The sequence below is a fragment of the Indicator indicator genome, chromosome 1 (genome assembly GCF_027791375.1).
Source record: "Indicator indicator isolate 239-I01 chromosome 1, UM_Iind_1.1, whole genome shotgun sequence".
Classification (NCBI taxonomy): Eukaryota; Metazoa; Chordata; class Aves; order Piciformes; family Indicatoridae; genus Indicator; species Indicator indicator.
The window spans coordinates 83,466,367-83,489,816 of record NC_072010.1 but is presented as its reverse complement, the minus strand read 5'-3'; positions in this window follow the sequence as shown (position 1 = coordinate 83,489,816).

Below are 23,450 nucleotides of genomic sequence, written 5' to 3'. Positions count from 1 at the left end.
AGATGACTGTAATGTTATGTACTGGATCATGTCCAAGCAAGGGCAACAAAGGTGGTGAAGGGTCTAGAGAATGAGTCTTATGAGGAGCAGCTGAGAGAGCTGGGATTGTTTAGTCTGGAGAAAAGGAGGCTCAGAGAAGACCTTATTGCCCTCTACAGCTGCCTGAGAGGAGGCTGGAGTGAGGTGGGGGTCAGTTTGTTCAACCAATTAACAAATTACAGGACAAAAGGAAACAGCCCCAAGTTGCCCCAGTGGCAGTTCAGGTTGAATATGAGGAAGAATTTCTTCCCTGAAAGGGTTCTCAGGCACTGGAACAGGCTGCCCAGGTGGTACTTGAGACTTGTGTAGATGTGGTGCTTAGGGACATGGTTTAGTCAAGGACTTGTCAGTGTTAGGCTTATTGTTGAATTTTGATAAACCTGAAGGTCTTTTCCAATCTAGGCAAGGCTGTGATTCTATTCCTGGCATTTAGAATCATAGACTCTAGAATCATACAATGCTTTATGTTGGAAGAGACCTTTATAGGTTATCTAGTATGCCCCCACCTTGCAGTAAGCAGAGACATGTTTAACGAGATTAGGTTATTTTAGCAGTTGTAAACATTAATTAAAATGCCACTTTAGAGACCAGCTCTACTGTTTTTACAATGTCCAGGGAGATGTTAGGTTGTGTTTGGACTCTGTGAACTTCAAGTCTTTTCCTACCAGGTGATTCTATGTTTCTCTGAACTTGGTAGATGATCATTATGTTTCAGTTATGTCTCTGTATTATCAGATGAAAAAATAAAGGCAATTCTGCACAATGTTTGTCTTCAAACACATTCTGCTCCTTAAAATACTTCATTGATCCCCAAATAAGCAGGCATCTGAAAAGCTTCTGTTCATGCATGCGTGTGTTGCCATTGCTTTTCATTACATTGGACTTTTCCTTGGAGCTGTTTCTTTGTGGTTCTTTTTTTTTCATTCTATGCTGAAGCATGCTTTAAATGTGAATAAAAAGATACCAGGCAATAAAATCAGATGTTTTGATGACTGAAAAAAATGAAATAAAGACAAGAACAAGCAGTGTCAGCTGGCTGCAATTCTGAACGTTCCACAAGCAAGTTCTGATTCAGGCTTGTCTCATATAAAGAGGGATTCACACTTATTTAAAGCTAATAAAGCAGTCCGATACCAGTTTTGGACTTTAGGAACTATTGAGTAGAGTTCTAAGTTGGATGAGAAGGCTCTGAGGGAAAAGAATATCAAATAATAGGCTATAACTGCCTATGCTTTAGCAGCACAAGATTGGTAGAGCATCATCTGGAGAAAGACCTTGGAGAGCTAGAGGACAGTAAGTTATCCACGGGACAGCAATGTGCTTTTGTGGCCAAGAGGGCCAATAGTAGCATGTACAGAATTCTAGACTTTGGAAGGGGCCTCTGGAGACTGAGTCCAACCTCCCTGCCAAAACAGGATCACCTAGTGCAGGTGAGTTTTGAAAGTCTCCAGAGAAGGAAATTCCACAATCTTTCTGGACAGCCTACTCCAGGGCTTCAGCACACTCACAAGAAAAAGTTACTCCTTGTGTTGAGGTGGAAATTCCTGTGTTGCATCTTATACCCATTGTTCCTTCTCCTATCACAGGACACCAGTGAAAAGAGATTGTCACTGCCTTCTTGACACCTACCCCTCAGATCTCTATAGACATTAATAAGATCCTCTCTCGGCCTTCTCTTTTCAAGACTAAACAGGCCTAGGTCTCTGAGTCTTTCTTCATAGGAGAGATGTTCAAGTGCCTTCATCATAGAATCACAGAATCAGTCAGGGTTGGAAGGGATCACAAGGATCATCTAGTTCCAACCCCCCTGCCATTGGCAGGGACACCTCACACTAGATCAGGCTGCCCAGAGCCTCATCCAGCCTGGCCTTAAACACCTCCAGGGATGGGACCTCAACCACCTCCCTGGACAACCCATTCCAGGCTCTCACCACTCTCATGGGGAAGAACTTCTTCCTCACATCCAGCCTGAATCTCCTCACTTCGTAGCTCTCTGTTGGACTCTTTCCGGTAGATCCCTCTCCCTCTTAAACTGGGGAGCACAAAACTGGATACAGTATTCCTGGTATGGTCTTACCAGGGCAGAGTAGAGGGGGATGGAAACTTCCCTAGACCTGCTGGAGACACTTTTCTCAAGGTACCCCAGGATACCATTGTTTTACATTAAATGTGACTTTATTCTTATTTCAGTTGACATAATTCATAGCATTTTCTGCTCTCAAAGGCATTGTTATTTGTGCTTTCCTTCTGATTCAGACCAAGAGCTAACGATGAAATAGACTTTCTGAAGGCAAAAATGGGTTTCCTGCAGTCTCCAATTGTGAGGGTCTTAACTGACACTCTCCCACATGCATTTGTTTTCTGATGTCTCATATCTCATTTGGTGCAGAAGAGCAGCAGTGAATGAAGCAAGATAGTCTGGTGAAAAAGTCTTCCATTCCATTGAAAAATGGAACTGAGAATCATTTGCAGAACTCAACATTATTTATGCTCACCTGCAGAAACCCATATTATGTGTTGCTAATGAAATTGATCTATTTTTCTCTATGATCATTACTAGCCAAACTGGCAGGTTTAAACAATTTGAAATTAAAACAGATCAAGAAATGGATAGAATAAATAAAATGTCTTGCCTACAAATGCTGATCCTGCTCCTTTGACTAGAGGAGAAGACATTCATAATTCATTCATGCCTGTGCAGTCATGACTTATGGAGCTTTTACACTCATGAGAGAAACATAATCCTCACCCTTCATGGGTGAAATATTCTCTATGGACTTGGGATTTATTCTCCATTGGTCTCTGTCTTGAAATGCTCGTCTTGAAGGTCTGACAAAAAAAGTTCTATTCAAGGATTAGATTTCTTTACAGATATTAGAGTGGTTCATCTTCAGCCCACTGCCAAAATTTGACCAGTTTCTCACTATTTAGGACTATCCTGACTGTACAGCTTTATTCCAATTTCTTTCATGCTCAGGCAGGACATGACATGCCAAGGCAAGGAGGGCAGTGAGCTAAGGATACTTTATTTAACTATTTCTAAACACAGCTATTACTGGATAGAGTGTTTACATGTGGATATAAACTGCAGTAGATCTCTGAGGAATCATAGAATGGTAGGGGTTGGAAAGGACTTCCGGAGATCATTAAGTCTAATCCCCCTGCCAGACCAGAATCACCTTGGGCAGGTCACACAGTAACAGGTCCAGGTGGGTCTTGAAAGTCTCTGAAAGGGAGACTCTACAACCTCTCTGGGTATCCTGCTCCAGGACTCTGACACCCTCACAGCGAAGAAGCTTTTCCTCATGTTGAGGTGGAACTTTACGTGTTTCAGTTTGGGCACCACTGAGAAGAGACTGACCCCTTCTTCCTGACACCCACTCTGAAGGTGTTTGTAAACAATGATCAGATTCCCTCTCAGACTTCTCCAGGCTGAACACCTCTACGTTTCTCAGATTTTCCTCATCAGACAGATGGTCCAGTCCCATCATCATCCTTGTATCTTCTCTTGGACTCTATCCAGTAGTTCGCTGTCTCTCTTGAACTGGGGAGTGTAATGTTAAGGAATTGCACTTAACTGATAAATGATATGGCAAAGGGGTATTAATAAAAATACTAGTAACCTTTTATCTAATATGAAAAATTGCCAAAACTCATTAAATAGGATCGTTGTATCATTGGAATATATATTTACAATAGGAATGTACAGTCTTTGGGCAAAATACGACGATTCTATGCAAACTGGGAGGAAATAACACGGAAAGAGAAGGTCCTGGAGGCAGGTAGCACTCAATCACAGCAGGGGGAGACTTAGTAAAAACCCTTAAACCAAAAGGCAATGAATTAATTACTCTCAGCTGATTCTACCCACACAGGGGCTGCTGCTGCTGCTGTGTTAGCTATGAGGCTTTGGGGCGCTCTCATATGATGCTGGCAGGGCAGATTGCTGGCGAGGAGGGTGCCACATTGTCCCAGGGCTGATCTGGCTTCAGCAGATGGCAGGCAGTTAACGACACTTCTCGCGACAGGCACTTGCTTGGTTCCTGGGTAAACTGAGGCACGGCACGATTCTAGTGCAAGGGGAAGCAGGCTTGGCTGATCTGGCTTCTAGGCTTGTGGCTTCTCCAGCTTGCCGTGTATGGGCTTGTGGCTTTATCCCAGGCTTTGGACCAGGCACTCGAGGCAGGGCAGGGCAACTTGAAGCAGCTTCTACAAGCAGGTCTAAGAAAGTTCAAGAGCAAGGCTTAAGAGCAAGGCTTAAGCAAGGCAAGGTGACTGTAGGTCAGCCTGCCTATGTGTCTTGCCTGAGATCGATTTGTGGCCAATAGGACAACTGAAGCTAACCTGCAGCTGCCCAACGGAAAGGCGTTCTGCCACCTGTGACCATAAAAGGCAGAAACAAAGGCCTTGTTTCTGGGGGGCGGTGGTCAGCACACCTGCTCTCACCCCGGGTAAACAACTTGTTTACCATACAGGCAGGGGTCCTGTCCCCTTTGTTCCTTTTCCTGCGTTGCCCTTACTTTCTGCAGGAAGAAGGGGAGAGAGGGGGACTGTTTTTAGATATCTTAAGGCCTGTCTGGGTTTGTACTGGGCCATGCCATGGCCCTACCATGACAGCAAGCCCAAAACTGACCAGTATTCCAGAGGTGGTCTCACCAAGGGCAGAGTAGAGCAGCAAGAGAACCTCCCTTGACCTGCCAGCTACACTTTTCTTAATGTGTCCCAGTATACTATTGGCCTTCTTGGTCATAAGGACACATTGCTCACCCTTGGCTAACTTATTGTTCACTAGGACTCCAAAGTCCTTCTCCATGGAGCTTCTTTCCAGCAGACCAACCCCTAATCTCAAAAATAGTTTGGGCTTAAAATTAGGTGTCAGCACCTTTGAGCCAAATTGCACCACACTGAAGAGATGATGCAAGAAAAGTATATATGCTAGAAATAATGCCAAGTGAAGCAGCCACAAGTCTCATCCAGCCTGTATCAAATACCAGTAAAACACATTTGTATGTAATGTAGTTCATTAACTTACAGTTTGTCTCCATGAATATCTGGTTTTCTCTATGAATATTTGGGGTTTCCCCATGAATATTACTTTTCTCCATGAATATCTAATTTTCTCCATGATTATTTGGTTGTTATCCACGAATGTTTGTTTTCCTCTGTGAATATTCATTCTTCTGCATTAATGTTTGTGGTTTCTCCATGAATGTTTGGGATCTGTCCATGAATATTTGTTTTTCTCCATGAATATTTTTTTCTACTAATATTTATTTTTCTGCGTGAATATTAATTTTTCTCCATGTGTTACTGAAAGCAGTAGACCTTTTATAAGGAATTCAGTCAGTTTCTTTACCCCTCAGTTTTTCCTTAGATATCCTAATGCACAAATGGTGTTTTCAGACAGATATTTTGAGGCTGGCAATGTTTGAAGAAGCATAGAATGGTAGGGGCTGGAACGGACCTCTGGAGATTGGATTCAGCCAAAGCAGGGCAGGCCATACAGGACGGGTTCTGGAAGTCTCCAGAGAAGGAGACTTGAGAATATCATGTGAAAATTGTGGGGGGGTTATCTGGTTTAGTTCCATTTCTCACTTTACTACTGGAAAAAAAAAAAAAAAAAAAAGAGTCATACCTCGTTAGATAATTGATTACAATTTCATTTCTTCTGCAAAATCTTCCAGAAGTAATGGACTTACAGACTAAAACTTGGTGTGAATAGTGTTATTAAGTTACTGCATATTAAACAGATTGCATGGATATGATTGTTTCATTACACTACCAATTGTTCTTGTGTGTATTAGTGCTGGCAAGGAAATAATCAGATAATGGTTGCTGAGGCCACCATCTGAGTTGCACACTACTCCTCAGATAGCTAAGCTGTAATTTCCAAGCAGCTTTTTCCCCTCCATTTACACACGTTGCAGTTATATAAGAATTATAGCTAAATTGCAAGAAAGTCAGAAAATTCTGAAATGAGGTGTTAGGTAAAGCTGGCAGTTCTTTCCATCTGCATAAGTAAATAAATTTTTCCTATTGGAGAAGTGCTACAAAAAAGGGGAGAAGAGGTGAGAGTGAGCTGAGCTCTTGATTTTTCTTATGTATCATCAGCAAAAAGACTTACTAATTTCATAGAACCATACAACTGTCCAGGTTGGAAGAGACTTTTGAGGTCATCAAGCCCAAACCATGATCACTGCTAAGCCAGTAAATCATATCCCTAAGCACCACATCCACATGTTTTTAAACATGTGGGATGATGACTCTACCACCTCCCTGGGCAGCCTGTTCCAATGTTTGATAACCCTTTCTGCGAAGATATTTTTCCTGATATCTATTCTGAACCTTCCTCTAGTCCAAGTATGGCATGGAGAAAGTATTGAAAATAAGGTACAGGGCAGATATTGACAACAACTAATGTTAGTCTTCCATCTAGGAAGACACACAAGGAGGAGAAATGGCTTGAGTTGAAATGTCCTTGAAGGTCATCTATTTCTTGCTCCCCTTCCAGGGTCAGGGAACCTTCCACTAGACCAGATTGCTCAAAGCCTTGCCCATCTTGATTTTAATTTTATTCCAGATGGTATAATCCATTCAGACATAGTCTTGCCCACAGTCACATAAATCAGGGGACAACTAAGAAACATATTTGATTAAGGGTCCAGCATGGAAAAATGAAGTTAGTATCGTGTTTTTGTCTTTACTTTTGTTAAAAGTTAATATTTTTTGCATCAAGGAAGCCAACATTTAAGCACAGGTGGAGACTGGACTGTGCTCTCCCCATCCAGATGACAGGCAAAGCAAATTAGTAAGGTGGGAGGAGGAGTAAGGAGGCAGGATGGTGAACCAGCACAGCTACTTCTATTCTCTCTTTTATCTTTCTTTTATACTTGTTCCTATATCACCGTGCTGTAGATAAGTTGAGCATATTGTATCACAATCTTCCCATTTGACAATAGTCAGAGTCTTTTATTCCTTAAAAAACAGAAATGAGCAGTCTATGAAAAAAAAATAGATCTGAGTCTTCTTTTAGCCACTCTTTTTTCCTTTAAAATGTGCATCTATTGAACTTAGCTATTGCTGAAGGCAGGGAATGAAGAAAACACAATCTAGTGACAGCTGGTTACACTTTGGTTCTCATAAAGTGCTCTTCATCCTTGCAACAGCAGTGAGAAGTATGAGTGAAAGAAATGGACTGTATCCTGTGCAGGGCTAGTAGATAAGATTGAGGCTGAGATTGCTCAGTACTTCTCTTTTTTATTATAATAATAGCTTTTATTTCCTTAATTGCCTCTAACTTCAAATTCAAATGTAATTCTGTGGATTGACACTTGTCACATTAAGCATATACCTCAGCTGCAGTTATTGAGCTGAAATTTTCAGCAACAACAGTTTAGCCACTTCCAAAAATAAGATTAGGGGGTGAAATTTGTTCAGGGCTGTTTAAAAGTTTTATGGCACCTCCTTTTGCAAAATGAGCAGATACATCAAAAGGAATCCTACTGAGGCTGCCCTTGTAACCCTTGTTTTGCCTTTTTCCAGCTGCTGAGCATTTGACTTTCAATCCTGATGTTATTGTCTGGTTCTTCATGTTGGTGATGCTTTGTAATTTCACAGTGAGTTCCCACAAAAGCTTGGATTTGATCTGAATGTACAGAACACAAATTGCAGAGAAATAAAAGTGGCCAGTGCTTTTAAAGGGAACCTTAGTTTTATTTCTGCAGTTCTCCTTCTAATGAACATCAGTCTCTTAACACATCTATCTTTGCATTAAAATCTGATTCTTTTCACTAAAATGTTGTGCCTATGCAACTGTTCCTGCAGTTTCTTGGCCCAGTTTTGGCTGACATTTGTAAATTAGATCTTTGGAGAAAAAGCCAATAAATTTGCTGCAGCTGCTTTTAAAATATTAGATTATATCCAGAAAATCTCTTCTCCTTTTCCTCCTTCCTTCTCCTTCTTCTCTTTCCATTTCCTTCTCATTCTTCCATCTCCTTCTCATTCTTCCATCTCCTTCTCATTCTTCCTTCTCCTTCTCATCCTTCCTTCTCCTTTTCCTCCTTCCTTCTCATTCTTCTCCTTTCTCTCACCTGGAGTGGAGGACATTGCCTAATTCTGCATCTTTTCTGCCTCACTAAATTTTCTGTCACCATAGATTCGTAGAATAGTTTGGGTTGGAAGGTCATCTAGTTCCAACCCCCAGCCATGGGCAGAGACACTTCCCACTAGACCAGGTTGCTCAAGGCCTCATCCAAGCTGTCTTTAAATGCCTCCAGGAAGGGAGCATCCACAACTTCCCTGGGCAACCTGTTCCAGTGTCTCACCACCCTCACTGTAAAGAATTTCTTCCTAATACCCAGTCTAAATCTCCCCTTTTCCAGCTCAAAACCATTGCCTCTTTCCTATCATTTCCTATCGTATCATTTCTATCATCATGTTGCCCTTGTAAAAAGTTCATCTCCAGCTTTCCTGTAGAGTACTGCAGAGTCTCAGAATGTCCATCTTTTATACAATCTATAGAAACTTATTCACTTCCTGTCTGAAAAGTGAGAGAAGAAAGCATTTTGATTTTTTAATTATTATTATCTTTAATTGTCAGTGATGTTAGAGGTACTCACATGGCTCTGGGAATAGAAGTCCTCTATGGCAGTATTGAATTGGAAAGCAGCAGGGAAAGTACTTGAGTGATCCTGCCCCTGCATGCTTTGCAGAGCTGCTATTTTCTCAGTTGTAGAGAAACCTTATTAAAAAGTGATGACTTGATATGAAGGAGAACCTTGTCCTTTAGGATCTGGATTAAGATCACAAATTTATTTCCATGCTGCGCATTCATCAAATCTCAGAATCTCAGTGAGATGATTTAGTCCTATCTGAACTTCCCCTTGCCACCTGGTCACCTTTCCCATCCCTGCAGAATAGACCTCATTTAAATTTCATCTTAATTTTCTTCTTACTGCAGACTTTGATTAGCTTCCTCTTTATCTGCCCTGAAATGTGTAATGATAATGGTGTTGCTTATATAGCTCCTTTCGTTTTCAAAGCATTTGACAAACATTAGCTAATTAATGGAGAAGGCAGAGCATCAAATAATGAATTTTTCCATCTGTTCAGTATAGACAGATAATATGATTTGTTCACTACCTGAGTAGTTAGTTCAGAGGTGGACTTCAATTTAAATTGCTGGACAATTTGATTGTCACTGCTGATGACAGAGAATTAAAAAAAAAAAGAAAAATCAGTTGATGTTTCTCCTACATGAGGCACATTTTTTTTTTTAATTGGATTCATGCTTCAAACCTTAATTTAAAATTAGTTCCATTGAATGGGATGCCAGAAGCACAATAGACTGATTTTCACAGAAGCAAAGAAATTAAGAGCCACACAATTATTTCCAAATCATCCAAATCTATGGATTTGATATCTTAGTTGAAGAAATAATTTCATACAATTCTGAAAGCTGCTTTTGTGCAATTTCATGCTCTACAAAAAAAAAAAAAAAACATTTGGATATAGAGATGTGACACTTTGTGCAAATATCTCACTTGCTGGTTAATAATCATGGTTTAGTTTTTCAATCTTTGCTTTTATTGACCACCTACCACCATTTTCTGCTTAGAAGCAAGCCAAACTGCAATTTATAACCAAAGTTGGAGACGTGTGAAAAAAAAAGTAGATTAAACTGGGGGAAGAAATCTGTTGATGCTGTGATAGGGCAGCAAATGAGTAGCCTCTAAACTTCCCTTTCAAAATTTTTATTGTGATGTAGTAGGAGGAAGAATGAAAGATTATCACAGAATCATAGAAAGGTAGGGATTGGAAGGCACCTCTAGAGATCATTGAGTCTAACTCCCCTGCCGAAGCCGGGTCACCTTGGGCAGATCACATAGGAACATGTCCAGGAGGGTTTCCGAAGTCAATAGAGAAGAGGTCTCCACAACCTCTCCGGGCAGACTATTCCAGTACTCGAGCACCCTCACAGCAAAGAAGTTTGTCCTCATGCTGAGGTGGAACTTCCTGGGTTCCAGCTTGTGCTCATCGTTCCTTGTCTTATCACAGGACACAAGTGAAAAGAAACTGACAGCCTTCTCTTCTCCAAGCTAAACAGCCCAGGTCTCTCAGCCTTTCCTCATCAGACAGATATTCCTGTCCCTTCATCATCCTCTTAGCTTTAGTTGGATTCTTTCCAGTATTTCCCTGTCTCTCTTGATCTGGGGAGCCCAAACCTGGATAGAGTATTCCAGGTGTGGTCTTACCAGGGCAGAGTGGAGGTGGAGGAAAACCTTCCTAGACCTGCTGGACACATTTTTTTCATATATTTATATGTGTTTAGGAAAATCTGAAGAACCTGGGAGACAAGCACTGGAATATGCAACGTTTTGTCTCCCAGAGCTAGGGCATCGTCTCTGCTTGTTAACCAAACGGTGCAAGCATTTGTTAGTGGTGAAGTCCTCTTCCCAATCCAGAAGTAATTCAAAGGGCAATAGTTTTTCACTTACTTCAATTGAGTGTCTAGAACAGCCAAAATTTGAACTGATTATCAATAAGAGATGAATCATTCTGATACTATAAAAATAATAGGAAGGATATTAAGGTGCTTGAGCAGGTAGAGAGAAGGGCAACAAATCTGGTGAGCAGTTTGGAGAGGATGTCTTATGAGGAGAAGTTGGAGGAACTGGGATCTTTCAGCCTGCAGAAAAGGAGGCTGAGAAGAAATCTTATTGCTCTCTACAACTACCCAAAAGGAGGTTGGAGTAAGGTTGATGTTGGCCTCTTCTCCCAGGTGACTAATGACAGGGCAAGACGAAATGGCCTGAGGCTGCACCAGGGGAGTTTTAGATTGGATATTGGGAAGAAAATCATTAAAGTGAGGGTGGTGAGATTCTGCAACAGGTTGCTGAGTGAGGTTGTGAATGCCAGGTTGGGCAGAGACTTGAGAAACTTGATCTAGTGGAAGGTGTCCCTATCCATGGCAGGAGGTTTGGAACTAGATGATCTTTAAGGTCCCTTCCAACCCAAACCATTCTATGATTCTATGATCTCTTTGGTAAGCAGTTAAGTCACACTGAGCTCCCTCCATAGAGGTAGTCTCTCTAGAATGGTGTTGAGGTCTGTGAAGAGCAGTCATTGCATATCTGAGAAAGTAGATTTGCAGCGCATCAGCAGACTTTAGCTGCAGGCAAAAATGAGGTTTAGAAATAAAACTTTCTACTGTTTCAGAGTTCCTGTGATAAAGAAGAAAAGTTTGAAACAATGACAAGCTTGAGTCAAAACAATTGTTTGAAAACATTACCCAGAAAATGTCTCTAAATTCTATTTAATTCAGACAGGGAAGGAGAGAGGAGGGAGAAGGAAGAAGCTTCTGTATTTAATTTAATTCTTGATTCATTTGCAAATTGCTTGGCAAACAATTTTATGCATATTAATTACATTTCTAATGAACAATATTTGCAGATGCACCTGTTTTCATAACAAAGTATAGACTGGGTTTGCAAAACTAATATGTATCATTTAATAACTATTGACACCACCATTTTGACAGAATATTTATTTCTGGAGGAGCAAATGCTGTCATTCGATTTTTTTTTTTTTTTTTTTTTTTTTTTTTTTTTTGCTGATATCACAAGACAGAAGGGCTGGGACTGTTTGGTAGTGGGGACCCTGAGATTAGGCTTGAGGCAGACTGTCTGGAAAGCTGCCCAGTAGAAAAGGATCTTGAGGTGCTGGTCATGAGCCAGCTGTGTCCACAGGTGGCGAAGAAAGCCATCAGCATCCTGGCCTGGATCAGCAGTAGTGTGGCAAGCAGGAGTAGGGAAGTGATTGTGACCCTGTACTGGGCACTGGTGAGGCCATACCTCAAATTCTGGGTTCAGTTTTGGGCCGCTCACTACAAGAAGGACATTGAGATGCTAGGGCAGGTCCACAGAAGGATGGTGAAGGGTCTGGTGAACAGTCTACTGAAGGACAGCTGAGGGAACTGGGGTTGTTTAGTCTGGAGAAGATAGGGTAGAGGGGAGACCTCTTTGCCCTCTACAACTCCCTGAAAGGAAGTTGGCGTGAGGTGAGAGTTGGTATTTCTTCCCTTCCACGAGAGGAAATGGCCTGAAATTGTGCCAGGGGAGGTTTAGGTTGGATATTAGGAAAAAATTCTTTTCTTAAAGAGTGTTCAGGCATTGGAATAGGCTCCCCATGGAAGTCGTGGTGTCACCATCCCTGGAAGTATTTAAGGGATGGGTGGAAGAGGTGTTGAGGGACATGATTTAGTGGTAGTGGCTTAGCAGTAGTGGAGGGATTGCAAGCTCTAGGTGAGCAGTTAGACTTGATCTCAAGGGTCTCTTCCAACATCAAAAGTTCAATGGTTCTATGATTCTATTTCAAAGAAAATTTGAAGTAAAATGTGTAAATTAATGTTGACTGTTTATTTCTGCTTCATTACTTAAAGTGTTTACTCAGCACCACAATTTAGTCTTCACTGATCTTGTATTGCACCTCATCTACAATTGCCCAAACTACAACATAGCATTAGCAAGTCTAATGCTAAATGGTGCTTGTTGATGGTTGAAATTATAGTTTAGATCCTGAGAGCATAAAAGCGTCATGAGATCTTTTGCACAGGGATATGAGTTTTGGAATTCATATTCATGTTGATGATATTTATGCTGGAGGATCTGGGAGGAAATAATGCACCGTGAAGCTGAATGTCTCCTAGATGTGCTCCACTAGAATGCCTACTGCTGAAACCATCCCCGCCTCTTGCAAGCCTCTCTCAAGGCACGGCAATTACAGTAATTAATGGCACTGCAAAGCACTACTTATTTTTCGTAGGTGTAATTGCCAAGGATGCTCCTTTTCAAAATGCTTTGAAAAGTATTCTCTGCCACTAAGCACAGAGCCTGTCAGGTATTTTATTTTATTTTTTTTCTAACTGAGAAAAACAAATCAGCCATCAAAGTCAATTTTTTTAGGAACAGTGGAGCTGTAGATTCTGCTGAGAAGGAGTGACAGTGAGTGATTTTTAACGTGTCTGCTTGTGAAGCAAGAGATTAACACCTGAATGGGGCTGTGACAAGTGATGTACCAAGCTTATATACTCAAAGCCTCGACCAACCTGGTATTGAACACCTCCAGGGAGGGGGCATCCACAACTTTCCCTGGGCAACCCTGGGAGATTAGCAGATTTGTTGGAAAACAACTTCCTGCATGGTAGGCTCTCTAATACAGTGTCCAGGTGTTCAGAGAATTGTGTCCAATTCTGGGTCCTCACTTCAAGAGAGACAGGCTGGAGGAATTCCAACAGAAGCTAGGAGGATGATGAAGGGACTGGAATATCTGTCTGATGAGGAAAGGCTGAGGCTGGGGTTGTTTAGCCTGGAGAAGAGAAGGCTGAGAGCAGATCTGACCAGTGTTTACAAACACCTTAAGGTTGGGTGTCAAGAAGAAAGCGCCAGTCTCTTTTCAGTGGTGTCCCTTGATAGGACATGAGGCAAAGGACACCACCCAGGACACAGGAAGTTCCACCTCAACATCAGGAAAAACTTCTTTGCTGTGTCGATGCTGGAGCCCTGGAGGTGGCTGCCCAGAGAGCTTATGAAGTACCTCTCTCTTGACTCTTTCAAGACTCATCTGGACACATTCCTGTGTGACCTGCCCAAGGTGATCCTGCATTGGCAGGGAGGTTGGTCTGGATGATCTCAAGAGGTTCCTTCCAGCTTCTACCGTTCTATGATTCTGTGATACAGAATAAGGGCTACTTCAGTTTGTATTATAGTTACATTGGTTGGAACATTTCTAATTGATTTACTAAGAGCTATCACTCCAAGCTCAAAACACCAGATGGGTGTTCTTTAATTGCTGAAGCAGGATCACTGATGTATTTACATATAGAAAATGAAGGATGCAGAATATTCATTCTGACCATGTCCCAATCTTTAATCCACCAGTTAAAATGAGTAACGTGTCTAGCACTGTGCTCCTGAATCACATCACAAAACACTGAAATCACTTTTATAGCCTTTTCCTCCTGAAAGAGTGTGTGACAACACTAGGCTTCCACATTTCGAGCCTTTCAACTAGGGAGAAAGTCATATGAAAGGCTCTCAAAAGTGCTACTTTATCTCCATATTCACCATTCAGGCTTGAAAGCCAGACGTTTTTTGGCTGCCTCACAGAGTAAAATATTTCAAGGCATTCTTTTGATTACTTAAAATAGAAAAAAAAGCACTGTTTTTAGGAAGCCAAATCAGTTCTTACTCTGATACTTTATTAAGCTCACCAAAGACTTCTGCCCATCTCAATTTTCAAAGTGTTGCAAGAGGTTTTAGTTCTGCAGTTCCTCTTTGACCAAATCCCTTATTCCCTGCTTGGAAATGTTGGAAAGATGAAATGTCAGTCCCGTGACAGCTGGGAATATTCTTGTGGTTTGTTTTTTTCTCTTGCAAGGTTAGTGTGCATGTAGCTGATGTAGCTGTGAGCACAGGTCCTGCTTCCTGCTTGCTTTACTCATTGTAAGGTGAATTGGGTAATGGTGGCTCTTCAGGGGCAGGTGCCTTAAAGGTTGGACTCGATGATCTTGAAGGTCTTGTGCAGTTTTGAGTTTTGGTTGGTTGGTCAGTTTTTGTTTTTTGGTTTTTGGTGGGGAGGTTGTTTGTCGTTTTTTGTTTGTTGATTGGTTTTCATTTGTTAGTTGGTTGGGTTTTGTTTGTTTGGTTGAGGGAGTAGTTATTTTTACCAAGGTGGAACTCTCTTCCACACATGTTCATTCAGTAATAAAATTGACCTGTAGACAGGGCAGCAGGGTGGTATGAAGGGGCACCTGCCCTATGACTACAAGAGGATCCCTGTGTGGCAGAAAGCTCATGTCAGTATTTTACCTACATGACTTCATAGATTCACAGATTGCATCAAGTTGGAAGGGACCATCAAAGGTCATCTTGTCCAACCCCCCTGCAGTCATCAAGGATGTATCCAACAAGATCAGGCTTCCTAGAACCACATCAAGTCTGATCTTGAATGTCTCCAGGGGTGGGACCCCAAACATATATCTGAACAACCCATTCCACAATTTTACCACCCTCATTGCAAAGAACTTCCTCCTGATGTCCAACATAAATCTACCCTGCTCCAGTTTAAAACCATTGCCCCTCACCCTATCACTACAAGCTCTTTTAACAGTCCCTCCCCAACCTTCCTGTAGGTCTCCTTCAGATACTGAAATGCAGTTATAAGGACCCCCCAAAGCCTTCTCTTCTCTAGGCTAACAGACACAATTCTTTCAGTCTGTCCCCATAGGAGAGGTGCTTCAGTCCTCTGATCATCTGTGCAGCCTCCTCTGGACCCACTCCAGCAGGTCCATCTCTCTCTTATATTGGAGGTCCTGTAGGTGGACATAGTACTCCAGGTGAGATCTCACCAGAGCAGAGTGGCAGGATCACCTCTCTCAGTCTGCTGGGACATAATACCTTGAAGAAGGACATGTAGCCAAAATAAGCATAGGAACCTTTACAGAATTATTATTACCCCATCTTAACTGACCAGAACATCTCAAAACTGTTATGTCTGTAGAAGAGACTGTTATAAACTGAGATTCCTGTTGCACCCCCCCGCCTCCCCGCCCCGATCCAGGGTTCCATTTGTTGATGAACGAATGCATAAACCCCGTTGATGCTCCACAACAGAATTCCAGAAATGCAGAGAGTAAAGAATCTCAGAAGTCTTCTCAGAAGTCCTTTATTGCAGCATTGCAGAATCCCCAGCATCACAGACAGTCTATAACAGAATCTCAGAGCGTCCCTAACAGAAGAAGTCCCAGAAGCCCTTAACAGAAGTCCCTAACAGAAGCAGTAGCCCCTAACAGAATCTCTTAACAGAAGCAGCTCCTCATTGCCCAAAGTAGCTGATTTTTATATACTTTATGTTTCACATTAACCCACTTAACCAATAGAATTCAGCCCCATACACAAGTTAAAAATATTCCCCTGTAAAAGGTGCTAAAACCAGCTCTGTATAGAAGCAAGTCCAGCATGTCCAAAGGTCTGGCTTCTGCAGGATGTTTTCTTTCGGCACTCATACGAAAACAAGTTCGCAGCTTGTAGTTCTTTGCAGAAAGAGCAGCTGCCACAGAGACAAGTAGTCCTTGAGGGAGAGTGTGAGATGCCATGTGATGTTAGCATCAACTACAGATTATCACAGAATGGTTTGAGTTGCAAGGGACTTTAAAGATCATCTAGTTCCACCCCCATTGCCTAGGGCAGGGACAACTCCCACTGGACCAGGTTGCTCAAAGCTTCGTCCAGCCTGGTGTTCAACATTTCAAGGGATGGGGCATCCACAACTTTTCTAAGCAACCTGTTCCAGTGCCTCACCACTCTCATAGTACTTCTTCCTAATGTTCAATCTTAATCTACCCTGCTCTAGTTTAAAACCATTCCCTCTCATCCTATCACCACAAGCCCTTGCAAAAAGTCCCTCTACACCCTTCCTGTAGCCCACTTCAGGTGCTGGAAGACTGCTAAAAGGTCTCCCTGAAGCCTTTTCTTCTCCAAGTGTGATGGTTTTAAGACTATGTCTTTAATTTTTCCTCACAAAGTTTGAGCAGAAAAGTGAAAGAATGTAAATAAATCACTATTAAGTGTAAGAAAGCAAATAATGATTACTCTAAACACTTCCATTGGAGAGAAAGAAATGTTTAAGAGCCAGTACTCAAAACAAGATACAGGCACTTGGGCAGTCTGTCTTCTCTCAGTGTGTCTGTCTGCTTCTTCTCTCTCCTGGCTGAAGATAACACACACCCCCATACTGACCTTGACAAGCGAAGTCTAACAAACCTCTCTCTGCTTCTTGGCTTCCTTCACTTTTGCCTCCTCTGGGAAGGGCAGGGGGAGGGGCGAGGAAAAGAAGCGTAGCCCGTCTCTTTTGGGGAGTCCAAGGGGCTTGGTTGTGTTTTTCTGTTGATTGTACATATTTGCAAATGCTGTGAATAGTGTATATTTGTACATATTCATTGCATTTCATCATACATTATAGTTTTGCTTAGAATCATAAAACCATAGAATCAACCAGCTTGGAAGAGAACTTCAAGATCATCCAGTCCAACCGATCACCCAGGCCCAAGCAATCAACTAGACCATGGCACTAAGTGCCTCATCCAGTCTCCTCTTGAATGTCTCCATGGACGGCAACTCCACCACCTCCCTGGGCAGCCCATTCCAATGAGCAATCACCCTCTCTGTGAAAAACTTCCTCCTAACATCCAGCCTAGACCTACCCTGGCACAACTTGAGACTGTGTCCTCTTGTTCTGTTGCTGGTTGCCTGGGAGAAGAGACCAACCCCCACCTGGCTACAACCTCCCTTCAGGTAGTTGTAGACAGCAATGAGGTCACCCCTGAGCCTCCTCTTCTCCAGGCTAAACAACCCCAGCTCCCTCAGCCTCTCCTCATAGGGTTTGTGTTCCAGACCCCTCACCAGCTTCGTTGCTTGTAAATACAGCTTCATTTGCTTCCGGACTGAGCTAGCCTGGTTATGGTCGGTGTGGGAGGGGGATTCGAGCTCTCCAATGTAACACCAGGCTGAACAGCCCCAGCTCTTTCAGCTTGTTCCCATAGGGGAGGTATTCCAGCCTTCTGATCATCTCTGCAGCCTCCTCTGGACCCCCTTCAGGAGATCCATGTCCTTTTTGCGTTGGTGGCTCTAGAGTGAGGTCTCATCAGAGCAAAGCAGAGGGCCAGAATCACCTCTCTGAACCTGCTGACCATGTTCCTCTTGATGCAGCCCAGAATCCATCAAAGCCTTCTGGTTTTCCTTTCTTGGACACTAACTCATCTAGACCTTACCTTGGGCTCCACCTCTCAGCATCCTGGTGTTAAGAGATGGTGTAGAGGCAAACCAATTCTCTAAGCAGTCAGTTCTGATACTGTTTAAACATCTTTCTTTTTGTGTACTCTCATCTGAACTTTCCACATTAAAAAAAAAATAGTTAGATGACCTCAAGGTCCAACAACTACAGATATTCTGCACATTGGACCTTTGGCATCCATTTTGATTAAATCTTGTTAGTATTTTCTAAGTCATTATACTCACCTGCAACATGAAAATACTTGGCATGTCAGAATCTGCTCTGAAGAGGAAAGGGTTTCTGGAGCAGGTCCAGAGGAGAGTGACAAGACTGGTGAAGGGACTGGAAGGAAATTCTTATGAGGAGAGGCTGAGGGAGCTGGGGTTGTTTAGCCAGCAGGACTCTCATTGGGGACCTTATCACACTCTACAATTACCTGAAGGGAATGTAGTAAGGTGGGGGTCAGGCTCTTCTCTCAGGCAACATGTGACAAGACAAGAGGGCATGACCTGAGGCTGTGCCAGGGGAGGTTTAGGTTGGATGTTAGGAAGCACTTCCTCACGGAAAGGGTAATTAGACACTGGAATGGACTACCCAGGGAGGTGATGGAGTCACCATCCCTGGAGGTGTTTAAGGAAAGATTGGATGTGGCACTTAGTGACATGGTCTAGTCAATGTGGTGGTGTTAGGTCATAGGCCAAACTTGATGATCCCTGTGGTCTACTCCAGCCTCAGTAATTCTGTGATTCTGTGAATAATAGATTTCACTCTTCAAAACTGGGGGATAACCCCTCTCCCCCCAAAATATGGTAAAATATTAATTACATGGAAGTGGTGTGCAAATGATAACATCTGATTGAATGTCTCCTTTGCTGGAGGTACTATGGTTACTACTATGGTAACAGACAAAAAGCCTAATATATCCTGATTAATCAGGATTGATGTTAATTAAAGAAGAGTTCAAGATAATGACTTCTCATTACTATGTGATAGCTAGAAATAGATTGTTCTAACTCTAGGTAAAATAAGCAATTAGATAACTTCTGGTTTTAGGGACTTTTTTTTTTTTGAGAAGTTTTATCTCATTCTCTCTTCTTTTTCCATTGTCAAAATAATAATATATACATGTCTGATTTTTAATGCTGCCCATCTAGATGCCCTTTTTTGATGGTTCTCAGGCTACATGATTCTTTCACTTCAATGCAATTATTTTCCTTGCTGTCATAAAGAAAGCACAGCTTATTAGTTAAAAACAAATTAAAAATAGAGAGGATAAGAATAAAGCCTTGTATTACACACTGAAAAATACAAAATGAAGTAAAGGCAGAGTTGGAAACCTCATGAAAGCAGCAGAGGAAAGGATAAAATAAAATCTTCAGTGTTGTCTTTGTAGTCATTTGACTGCCCTAGCAGGAGAATACTAGAATGGTAAAACCTTCACTTGGAAGCTGTTTCTTGTCTCTGCAGATAGGAAAAAAGTAGGAAGGCAAAAGGTTTCTGAAACACTGTTGGCTTTCCAACCCTTTCCTCAAACCCCCATTAGTGGTGGGTTTAGTACCATCATTTGCATTTCTCATGTATGAGGGTATAAGGAAACCAACAGTCCCTCCAAATCCTAGGTGTTTATGACCTGGTACCATCAAACCTCCTTGGCAAGGAAAGCACATGAGGTTTCATTTCAAAGATGTTTCATTTCTTTCTTACTGGCCAGAAGTAATCTTGCCTCTATTAGAGGTTTTCTTTAAGAAAGTGTATAATGGTGATGCTGCTCGAGCAGGGAGGTTGGGCTTGATGATCTTCAGGGGTGTTGGCTCGATGATCTCTAAAGGTCCCTTCCAAACTCTAGCATTCTATGATTCTATGATCTTCAGAGGTCCCTCCTAACCCCTACCATTCTGTGATTCTTCTGTTTTTCTTTTCTTGGGCACCAGTATTTTTTTTTAAATCAAAAACTACAGGAATTAAGTAAGGTGGGCTGTGTCATCATGATCATGGAATCATTCTTAGTAAAGAACATTGACTTCAATTCTGCTTTTGAATGTGCCATTCATCAGAGTGGTTACCCAGGACTGCTGCCAATACTAGGACAGACTTGGAATCATAGAATCACAGAATTGTTTTGGTTGGAAAAGACCTTCCAAATCATCAAGTCCGACCATCAACCTAACACCACCATGTCCATTAAACCATGTCCCAAAAGTGCCATGGCCACATGTTTCTTCAACACCTCGAGGGATGCAAACTCCACCACCTCTCTGGGCAACCTGTTCCAATGCCTGAACACTCTTTCAGGAAAGACATTCTTCCTAATATCCAACCTAACCCCCTCCCCCTGGTGCAGCTTGAGGTCATTTCCTTTCATCTTGTTGTAAATTACTTGGAAGAAGAGGCCAACACCAGCCTCACTCCAACCTCCTTTCAGGTAGCTGTAGAGAGCAATAAGGTCTTTTCTCAGCCTTCTCTTCTCCAGGCTAAACAATCCCAGCTCCCTCAGCCTCTCATAATGCATGTTCTTCAAAACTCCTTTAAAGAAAGTAGAAACCAGTGTGTGGGAGACATTTGGTTACACATAGGGATTCCTAAAACGCTTGAGAAGCTTGGAAACAATGTAGCTGTCACTCTTGTATCACACATTCCTCCTGAGCTGCTGGGAACTGTGCAGCCACCACCTGCATTCATTCTAGAATTTGTAAGGCCCCTAGTGAGGAAATCTTTGGTTTATTGCTAACTTTCCAGAAGTATGTAGCTGTCAGGAAACAATTAGTCGAGTGGGAGCTATCCTTGTACATGGCAGGGGAGTTGGAAGTAGATGACTTTTAAGGTCCCTTCCAACTGAAGCCATTCTGTGAATCTACTTTGAGATTTCTGGTTTATCACATAAATTGTTGCCATAGGTTGAAGATCTAATGGAAGTTTTTTCAGTTTTCACCAATACTTAGTACCAAGGAACATTTATTGTATTTGATGAGCAAGGGGGCAAGTATAAGTGTTAGGTTACAGCTATCATCTGACTGGCAGAAAATTAATTAATGCCATAGTCTGTATTGGACAAACAAAAAGTAGTTGGCTTTAATGAGGACAGTGAAGCAAGAGAAGGATGCTTATCAAAAATGTGAATTAAGGTGCGGTTGGAAACCTCATTAGTGAGAAACAGAGAGAAACATATCCCAATTTCAACACAGGCTGGTTCACAATCTGCTTGTCTGATTCCAGATCAGGCTTTGCATTAGACAAGAAGTAAATTCCTTCTGTAGTTTCACTTTTTGAAAGACACAGAACCATAGGATTGTTTTGGTTGGAAAAGACCTCTAAGATTATCGAGTCCAACCAAAAGGATGCTCTGCCTCTGAAATGCCATAGAGAGGAAGAAACCATGGCTGTTTCATGTGAAGTACACCAAGTTGCAGAACCACCAAATTATTTTGGTTGAAAAAGACTTCCAAGATCATCAAGTCTAACCATCAACTGAACAGCATCATGGCCATTAAACCATGTCCCACAGTGCCATGGCCACAAGTTTCTTGAACACCTCCAGGGATGGTGACTCCAGCACCTCCCTGGGCAGCCTGTTCCAATGCCTGGCTCATCCCAGTAGCAATCCCAGCAACATGTTACCAGTAATAAATGCAGATAATCTGAGCTGTGGTTTCCAAACAGTTGCCTGCAGTCAGATATGCTCTATGGGATTGTTCCTGGATAAAAGACCTGAGTGATCACCTCACACCCAGACCTGTCATGTCATTCTGTCCAACCACGGCTTCTAGGTTATTTTTCCAGAGTTTAAGAGCTTAGCAATTTTTTTTCTAACACCGTTTCCTTTCTTTTTCCTGTCATTCAGGTACAAGGAATTATTCATCTCCCTTCCTCGTGACTTTCCAGCTCAGGTGAATCAAGTAGAAATGGAAACACCACTCAGCTACAACTCTCTCAAAGCAGATTGGAGTGATGTGGGGGATGATGTCTTCTCCCTAGTATCAAGTGATAGAATGAGAGGAAGTGGCCTGAAATTATACAAGGGCAGGTTCAGGTTAGATGTTAGGAAGAACTTCTTTTCCTACAAGAGTGGTCAGGCATTGGAACAGGCTGCCCAGGGAGGTGGTGGAGTCACTGTCCCTGGAGGCGTTCAAGAAACGTGTGGCTGTGGCACTTTGGGACATGGTTTAAAGGTAATGGTGGTGCTAGTTTAACAGATGGACTCGATGATCTTAGAGATCTTTTCCAAGCAAAACAATTCTAGGACTCTATTTTTTAAACAGAAAGGTTTTGATGGAGATTTACAGGGTTGGTGTTTTTGTTCAACATCCTCTTGCCACAGCTGTAGTTTCTTAGAAGCAAGCATATTCCTCATAACATTTGCCCAAACCTTGTAATTCCCTTTTCACATTACTGATACTGAGCATTTATTGGATATATCTGTAGACGTTACTGAAAGCACTGAAATCAATATCAAGCTTGAACAGTAGAGTAGACCACAGATGAACTATAAAGGATTGTAAACAAACTCTGAAACTGGTCTTCCTAACCAAGAACTAGAGCACAGCTATAAAGCAGTTCCTCATCTGAAAGCAGTTAATGAAAGCAGTATAAAAGTAAATCTACTGTAGCTTGTGGTCAGCCAAAAATGCAGTAATACTCTTGTTAAAATCAACAATAACTACTTGGAGTTGGCCAAGAATCACACTACTTTGGAAGGACTTGAGGGTCATGTGTAGATAAAGAACAAGAGCAGAATGTTGTATTACAGGGAAAACAGAGGAAGGAAAAGCAGCAGGGCTTTGGCTGTGATCTTTAGCTATGATTTTTTTATGTAGCAAGGAGAATGGGAGGCAGGAAATATCTCTGTAATTACTGCCATGATCTCAGGAAAAACACCATCTGGAGTTTTGGTGTTCTTACCTGTAAAATCTGAGAAACACCTAGAATTTCATAAGGAAGAGGTGTTATGTGTAATGTCTAGATGATGCTGTTCAGAAGGGCTGCACCTATGGGCAATGTGGGATTCTTGACTCGTTCACCTAGCTTCTTCTGATATTAAGGATTAAACTAAAGCCAGCAGCTCAGATTTTAGTCCCTCGGAATTGTAAAGGTCAGGAAGCTTTACATTAGAACATGCAACTGCATTTAAAGCTGAAGGGAAACTACAGGAAAAACAAATCCATTGTATTAACAAGTCATGGAGATGTCATCTTTCTGTGACTTGGTCTGTGTCTAAGGTACGCAGAGTGCACAGAGAGCGATCTGCTCTCCTAGGGAACAGCTGTAAAATTGAGGAGAAAATCACATAATTGCTTGATTGGAAAAGACCTTTGAGATCATGGAGTCCAAGTATTTTCTACCTCTACCGAGTCTGATGCTAAACCTTGCCCCTCAGCACCTCATCTCTGCCCCTTTTAAACACCTCCAGGGATGGGGATTCAGCCACCTCCTTGGGGAGTCTGTTTCAGTGTTTGAGAATCCTTTCAGTGAAGAAATTTCTTCTCATATCCAACCCAAACTTCCCCTGGAGCAACTTGAGGCTGTTTCCTCTCATTCAGTCCCTTGTTACTAGGAAAAAGAGACAAACACCCACCTGGCTCAAACCT